An 8,510-nucleotide genomic window follows, 5' to 3' on the forward strand; every position below is an offset into this window, starting at 1 on the left:
ACAATAAAGAGGCATTTGGATGGGTATATGAATAGGAAGGGTTTGGAGAGATATGGGCTGGGTGCTGGCAGGTGGGACTAGATTGGGTTGGAATATCTGGTCGACATGGACGGGTTGGGCTGAAGGGTCTATTTCCGTGCTGTGTGTCTCTATGACTCTATTAGGATGAAGAACTTATGCCCGAAACGTCGATTCTCCTGCTCCTCGGATGCTGCCTGACCGGCTGTGCTTTTCGACTCTATATTTGCGTGTATTTGAGACACCAGGGGGATGTGATAACTGAACGGACCCCCATTTACCTTCAGACAGACCTCAGACGGTGGACTTTCCCCACTGCCCCAAGCTTCAGTGCTTCCCTCAGCGCATAGTCCTGGACCTTGGGATGGGCCAGTCTGCAACACTCAGTCAGGGTCAACGCTTTACACTAGAGGTCAGTGAACAAGTCAGAAGAATTAAATGCAGGAGTAGACCATTCGAGGTGCTGTAGCTTGCTCCACTCTGCAATAAGGTTATGGTCTCAACTCAGCTTTCCGCCTACCCCCCCCTATAACCATTAGATCATTTGTCCTCTGTCCATTCTCCCAATTGAACGAGGGGTGGGGGGAGGTGCAGGGTTGCTGTCATGGTAGGTATCAAGCTCTGTCTGACTGGCAATTGGCAACCTCCAACAAGTTGAGGGTGTCACATGGGTTGAGGGTGCTATCTTTTGACTGTGATATTAAACCATATCCTGTCAATGTACCTAAAGGAGGCGTGGGTGGGGAGAATAGCCAAGGTCTTTTCCCCAGGAGGGGGAATCCAACACTAAAGGAAATAGGTTTAAGGTGAGAGGGGAAAGTTTTAAAAGGGACCCTAGTGGCAACTTTTTCACGCACAGAGTGGTGCGTGTATGGAATGAGTTGCCAGAGGAAGTGGTGGAGGCTAGTACAATTACAGCATTTTAAAGGCATCTGGATGGGTATATAAATAGGAAGGGTTTGGAGGGATTTGGGCCAAATGGGACTAGAGTAACTTAGGATATCTGGTCAGCATGGACGAGTTGGAGCGAAGGGTCTATTTCCGTGCTGTACATCTCTAAAAGAATCTATTGGCCCATTCTGATGATTCTCCCCTGCGTTTATGCAAATATTTGTCCCTCTAACAGCATGCGAATAAATTATCTGTTCAATATCTCGTTTTTGCTGTGTGTGTGTGTGCGTGCGTGCGTGTGTGTGTCTGTGTGTGTTGGTGTGTATGTGTGTGTTGGTGTGTGTGTGTGTCTGTGTGTGTATCTGTCTATGTGTGTGTCTGTGTCTGTGTGTGTATGTGTGTGCCTGTGTGCGTGTGTGTCTGTGTGTCTGTGTCTGTGTGTTTATGTGTGTGTCTGTGTCTGTGTGTGTGTGTGTGTGTCTGTGTCTGTGTCTGTGTCTGTCAGCGGCCAGCAATATCTAACATTAGGACAGTGGCAGTTCCGTTGGGTAGAGCCTAATGAGGTCAGAGGATGGTGAGTATATGGAATGAGCTGCCAGAGGAAGTGGTGGAGGCTGGTACAATTACAGCATTTAAAAGGCATCTGGATGGGTATATGAATAGGAAGGGTTTAGAGGGATCTGGGCCGTGTGCTGGCAAATGGAAGTGGATTATGTTAGGATACCTGGCCAGTATGGACGCGTTGGGCCGAAGGGTCTCGAGAGCATCTGTAGGACTCTACGTAATCATGGAGGTGCACAGATGGTCAACAAGGCAAACGGTATGTTGGCCTTCTTTGCGAGAGGATTCAAGTCCAGGAGAAGAAATGTCTTCTGCAATCGTTTGAGGCCTTGGTGAGAGCACAGCTGGAACACTGTTTACGGTTTTGGTCTCCTTATCTGAGGGAGAGAACTGTGCTATGTAGGGAGTGCAACAAAGGTTCAACAGACATCATCCGGGAATGGCAGGGCAGGCTTATGAGGCAATGTTGAATCAGTTAGGATCAGACAAAGGATGCTCTCCTCATATTGTGGGGCTACCTCCCTCTTTGAATGAGGGAGGGGGGTGGGGGGAGGCGGGGTTGGGTAGGTCACACACAAGGTAAACCTAAGTGGCCTTCCCTGTTGGTGCTGTGGGGCACTGACATCCCCCAGATCTCGCATCCATGCAGCCCGGCTCCGGAGAGACGGCGCTTGTCCTGAGGCTTCGAACGAGGTGGAGCAGTGCCAGGGAACGCCAGGGATCCAGCGAATATCCAGCGAGCTGATGAGACGTTCCGGGAACGGCCCGGTGGGGCGGAAATCGTGGGAGGCGCCATGTTGGGGAGGGCGGGGTTGGTCACTGAGGAGGCGGGTTTGGGAAGATGGGTTGAGAAAGCCTGACCGGGCTTTGTGGTGACCAAACCCTCCAAAAGAAAAACTCCACGCGACCTGAACCGAACCAACAGGACGTGGGAGTTAACCTACTCCTCTGTCACCAGCGAAGGGGTAATTCACGAAAATATACGTCCGGGGTGCCACTCATTTGGGAGCGGCAGAGAACACTGGACCATGAGACTGCCTTTGCAAAGGTGGCATTGCCAGTGTAGTCGAGGGGCACGCAATCCCAAGATGCAGTGGCCTGAAATGTATCCCTCGTTGACAGTGAGTGATGGGGGACAGGTCAGTCACCTCCGACTCCTCCACACTAGAACAATCCACTCATCCCAGGTAATAGTCCGGGTTGGGAAGGGGAGTGGTTGTAGGGAAAGGAGGGGCGCTGATGATGAGCCCCTCAGAAAGATGTTGTCCCAGCCACAGCCAATTGGAGCCAAACCTCGATGTAACATTTGCCCAATCACCATCCTGCTCCCAGAAACCATTCTGATTTGATTTCTTGTTGTCCCATGTCCCTGCGTACAGTGAGAGGTTTTGTTTTGTGCACAATACAGGCAGATCATACCATACAAACTGCATCAGGGTAAAAGAACAGAGCAGGGGAGAATACGATGTTACAGCTGCAGAGAAGGTACACAAAGGATGAGATCAACATTAGATTTAAAATTAGTTAGGTCCGTTCACATAACTGAACAAAGAGATCTTGGAATGCAGCTCCTTGAAAGTGGAGTCACAGGTAGATAGGATCGTGAAGAAGGCGTTTGGTATGCTTTCCTTTATTGGTCAGAGTATTGAGTACAGGAGTTGGGAGGTCATGTTGCGGCTGTACAAGACATTGGTTAGGCCACTGTTGGAATATTGCGTGCAATTCTGGTCTCCTTCCTATCAGAAAGATATTGTGAAACTCGAACTGGTTCAGAAAAGATTTACAAGGATGTTGCCAGGGTTGGAGGGTTTGAGCTACAGGGAGAGGCTGAACAGGCTGGGGCTGTTTTCCCTGGAGCGTCGGAGGCTGAGGGGTGACCTTACAGAGGTTTACAAAATCATGACGGACATGAATAGGGCAGATGGACAAGGTCTTTTCCCCGGGGTGGGGGAGTCCAGAACTAGAGGGCATAGGTTTAGGGTGAGAGAGGAAAGATATGAAAGAGACCTAAGGGGCAACGTTTTCCATGCAGAAGGTGGTACGTGTGTGGAGTAAGCTGCCAGAGGAAGTTGAATCTGGATGGGTGTATGAATAGGAAGGGTTGAGAAGGATACGGGCCGGGTGCTGGCAAATGGGACTAGACTGGGTTGGGATATCTGGTGGGCATGGACAAGTTGGACTGAAGGGTCTGTTTCTGTGCTGTACATCTCTATGACTCTATAACTGCGAGGAAGAAGGTGTCATTGTATCTGTTGGCACATGATAAGCGTTTGTACCTTCTACCTGACGGAACAGATTGGAAAAGATTATAACTGGGGGGTGGTGGGGAGGTGGTAGGACGTGTCTTTGATGATGCTGGCTGCCTTCCCGTGACAGTGAGAAGTGGAGATGGAGTCAATGGGTGGAAGGTTGGCTTGCCTGATGGACTGGGCTGTGTTCACAACTCTGTAGGTTCTTATAGTCCTGGGCAGAGCAGTTGCCATGCCAACCTGTAAATCACCCACATAGGATGCTTTCTGTGGTGCATCTGTAAAAGTTGCTGAGGGTCATGTTGGACGTGCCCAGTTTCCTTAGTCTCCTGAGGGAGTGGAGGTGTTGTCCAAGCAAATGGAGCACAATATGTTCATCGCCACACACAATCTCACACGCAGTGACACTCTCACACACATACACACACACCCATAACTCCCCCGCGCACACTCATAAGGGGGACGTGATAGCCTAGTGGTAGTATCGCTGGAGTGTTAATCCAGACACCCAGGTAATGTTTCCAGGGACCAAACTTTAATCCTGTCATGGTAGATGGTGGAATTTGAATTCAATAAAAATCTGGAATTAAGAGTCTAACGATGACCATAAAACCATTGTTGATTGTTGGGAAACCCCATCTGGTTCATTAATGCCCTTCAGGGAAGGAAACTGATATCCTTACCTGGTCTGGCCTACTCGTGACTCCAGACCCACAGCGATGTGGTTGACTCTTAACTGCCCTCTGGGGCAATTAGGGATGGGCAATAAACGCTGGGCCTAGCCAGCGGCACCCTCATCATGTGAATGAATTTTAAAAAAGACCTTCAGCAGCAGTGAGGAGGAGGGGTACTGGCAGGAGGAAAGAGGGCGTTGAGTGCTCGATAACACTGGGATAAAGCTTCCTAGCTCGGCTATACTGCACAGTTGGTTCGGGGAGCAAAGGGTCCCTTTCCATCCGAATAGCCGGCCAACTTTCCATTGGCCCACTCTTCCTAATTCCACAATTCGCCGCGCAGTATTCTTGAATTTCCGCCACGACCCCCAAAGCTGCCTCCAACTCGTGGGAACGTGAGGAACGGAGAACTTCCTTAAAAGTGGGGGGGGGTGGAGAGGGGAGGGGAGGGGAGAGAAAACACAGATGTTGGGACGGCAGCTAAAGAAGACAACCTCAGAGTCCCCCAAGTCCGGAAACGGGCCTTTCAGCCCATCGAGTCGACACCGACCCAGCAGGAAGCATCCCACCCAGACCCAAACACAACCCCCCCCACCATCCCTGCATTTCCCCACGGCTGACCCACCCAGCCTGCACATCCCTGGACACTATGGATAATTTAGCATGGGTCGATCCATCCTAACCTGCAGATCCTCTGGAAACCCGAGCACCCGGAAGAAACCTCACGCGCAAACCCCATCCCGACAGTCGCCTGAAGGTGGGATCAAACCTGGGTCCCTGGCTCAGTGAGGCAGCGGTGCTAACGGGCCCATCATGCTGCGGGAGGGAAAGCCCTCTACACCCACCACCCCCTCCTCCCCCCAACCCTCGGGATGTCCCATAGCAGGCGGCAAGGGGAATTTGCACCACATCTTGGAACTCAATTTCATTTTCTTTTGGAGAGCGTCATAAAATCTGAAGCTTAAATCCCGGGACAGTTTGAAATTCCTGTACAGGCTGAGAATGCTCTGTAACAGGTTTTTCACGCACAGGTAGCCTTTGGGGGTTTGGACGAGCTCCACGTGAGTCAAGATAAACCGCACAGTGCAGAGCCATGTTTTTGGTGTGTGAATGGAAACAATCGATTAACTCCCATAAGCATGACGGACCACTTGGCCGTGGCTGCAGGAGGGAGCAGCCATCATAACAGACAGGACTGAGATGAGGAGGGTGGTGCATCTTTGGAAATCTATGTCCCTTTAGAGTCTCCATCATTGAGTAAATTCTACAGTGAGACTGATTCGAGAGGAGGTGATGGCCTAGGACTGTTATCGCTGGACTGTTAACCCAGAGGCCCAGGTAAATTTCTAGGGGACACAAATTCAAATCCTGTCATAGCAAATTCTGGAATTTAAGTTCAATAAACATCTGGGATTAATGATGACCATGAATCCGTTGTTGGAAAAACCCATCTGGCTCACCAATTCCCTTTAGGGAAGGAAACTGCCATCCTTACCTGGTCTGGCCTACATGTGGCTCCAATTGCCCTCTGAGTAATTAGAGATGGATAATAAAAAGCCCACTGTAACTACCCTCTGGGATGGACTGGAATGCTGTCCTAGCCAGTGACGCTCTCATCCCGTGAATGAATTTTTAAAAAACATCAAGGGTATGGGGGATAGTGAAGGAAAGCAGATTTGATGCTGACCTTATTGGTGGAGCAGGCTTGAGGCCTACTCCTGCTGCTGCTTCTTATGTTATATTTGTCCTCACAGCGCCACAAAGTGGAGCCATTCCTATGCCTAAACGGGATGCTAAAACATTTGCTATCGACATTCAGTTTAAGAAAGGAAAGGAAACTATAAGATAATGAGCAGTGAAAAAGAAAGGATACAATCTTCCTTTGGCCTTCTGAGTGAGCAGTCTGGCTGCAGATGGAGATTATCGATGACTTGGTGGGCCGATGCAAAAGTCAAAGATTTTCAGTTCACTTACACTGCCATACGTTTCGGTACAGTGTCATGCACTGACTAAGGTGTTTCCAATACAAAAACAAAATATTGCGTTCATATAGCAACCCCCCATCCCCACCCCACAATCTCGGGGGAACTAAAAACACTCTGCAGCCAATGAAGTACTTTTTGTTTGTTAAGTGCCGTCACTAATTTAACATGGGAAAGGCCATGGCCAATATGTGCACAGAACGCTCCCTCCCTTCAAATGGCAAGACAATAATGACCATGTGGTTTGTTTATGTGGGGAAATACTGAGGAAAGGTGGTCAGGGCATCATCAGTGGGAATTCCCACTGCTCTTCCATCGAGTTTCGGGCATCAGATTACTTTTGCCTGCGTACTGAATGGACACCTCCATTCAACACTGCATAGAGTCATTGAGATATACAGCAGGGAAACAGACCCTTCAGCCCAACGTGTCCATGTCGAACAGATATCCTACCCTAATCTAGTCCCATTTGCCAGCACTTCGCCCATATCTCTCTAAATCCTTCCTATTTATATGTCCATCCAGTTGCCCACACACACACAGACACAGACACACACACACACACACACACACACACACACCACGCTTCGCGTGAAAAAATTGCCCCTTGGGTCCCTTTTAAATCTTCCCCTCTCACCATAAACCTCTAGTTTTCGACTCACACAAGCTGGGAAAAGACCTTGGCCATTCACCCCATCTATGTCCCTCATGATTTTGTAAACCTCTATAAGGTCACCCCTCAGCCTCCGACACTCCAGGGAAAACAGCCCCGGCCTGTTCAGCCTCTCCCTGTAGCTCAAACCCTCCAACCCTGGCAACATCCTTGTAAATCTTTTCTGAACCCTTTCAAGTTTCACAATAGGAAGACGAGAATCACACACAAAATTCCAACAGTGGCCTAACCAATGTCCTGCACAGCCACAACACGACCTCCCAACTCCTATAGACCACACGCTGCCCAATAAAGGCAAGCATACCAAACGCACAGGTGGGTGGGACTAGTTTAGTTTGAGATTATGAAACAGCATGGACTGGTTGGGCCGAAGGGTCTGCTTCTGCGTGGTCTGACTCTATGCAGGCCCTCCACTTGAGCCTACCTCCAGGTCACAGGAACATCCCTGGACTGCTGAGCTGGGAGCATAATCAAAAGGTCATTCAGTGCCCACCCAACCTCTTCCACGTGTCCTGCAGCACCAGGGACCTGGGGTCGATTCCAGCCTCGGGTGACTGTCTGTGTGGAGTTTGCACATTCTCCCCGTGTCTGCGCGGGTTTGCTCCAGCTTCCTCCCACAATCCAAAGACGTGCAGGTTAGGGTGAGTTGGCCATGCTAAATTGTCAATAGAGTTAGGTGCATTAGTCAGGGGTAAATATGGGGAATGGGTCTGGGTGGGTTAGTCTTCGGAGGGTCAGTGTGGACTAGTTGGGCCGAAGGGCCGGTTCCCACACTGTAAGGAATCTAATCCTATCAGCCACGGTTAGTGTTGCCCCCTATCTATCCCCATTGCTGAGTGCAGTCAATCTCTCAATCCCTGCATATGCATTGTCAATGGTGTCCCCAGCATTATTTGAGGGAGTAAGTACCAGTCACTACCTTCCCCCCCCCCCCCCCCACCACCACCTCCGCCGTGGTGGGGTTAGGAGAGATCCTGGCTAAGTGGACTGTCCAGCTCTAATTGTCAGTTTCTCGCACTGTTTTTAGTTCTGGACCCACCCACGCAGAATGAAATATTTTCTCTCTTATCCTACCCTGTCGAATCTTTTAATCGTCCAAATTCACCTCGCTGAGATCACCGCCTCCCAGCAGCTCCGTGCTGGTGAGAATTCCAAACTGGTCTGTGCAAACACAGCCCCTGCTCGGTTAACCCTTCTGTCCCCAGTATCGCTCCGGTCCAAGTTTTATTTTGTCATTGTCTCGACATTCCCAAATCTTACAACTGCAACAAACGTGAGGTTAAAAAAGGAAAGCTCAGTCGCAGCACATTAGCCTCTCCTGTTTCCCCTCCCCCAATTTCTAACTCTCTCTCTCTCTCTCTCCCCCTTCTCACACTGACTGGGTAAATTTACTGTCAAAAGGAGGAATATGGAGCTGACAGATCCCCTCTCTCTCTCTCCCCCTTCTCACACTGACTGGGTA

At 49.9% G+C, this 8,510-nt stretch overlaps 1 protein-coding gene across 3 annotated transcripts in view; it reads right to left on the bottom strand.

The window, feature by feature from the left end:
- Window positions 1–8,308, bottom strand: part of LOC122541330 (macrophage mannose receptor 1-like) — an 86,768-nt gene extending 78,460 nt beyond the window's left edge. For 2 of the 3 annotated variants that reach the window (XM_043678000.1, XM_043677998.1), the window contains exon 1: window positions 8,123–8,308. The gene's annotated coding sequence lies outside the window, so the exon portion shown is untranslated. Of the gene's footprint in view, window positions 1–299; window positions 356–8,122 lie in introns of those variants that run through there. The other variant, XM_043677999.1, reaches the window with a different exon arrangement.
- Window positions 8,309–8,510: the final 202 nt, after the last annotated feature.

Source organism: Chiloscyllium plagiosum, chromosome 37 (assembly GCF_004010195.1).
Source record: "Chiloscyllium plagiosum isolate BGI_BamShark_2017 chromosome 37, ASM401019v2, whole genome shotgun sequence".
In the NCBI taxonomy this organism is placed as follows: Eukaryota; Metazoa; Chordata; class Chondrichthyes; order Orectolobiformes; family Hemiscylliidae; genus Chiloscyllium; species Chiloscyllium plagiosum.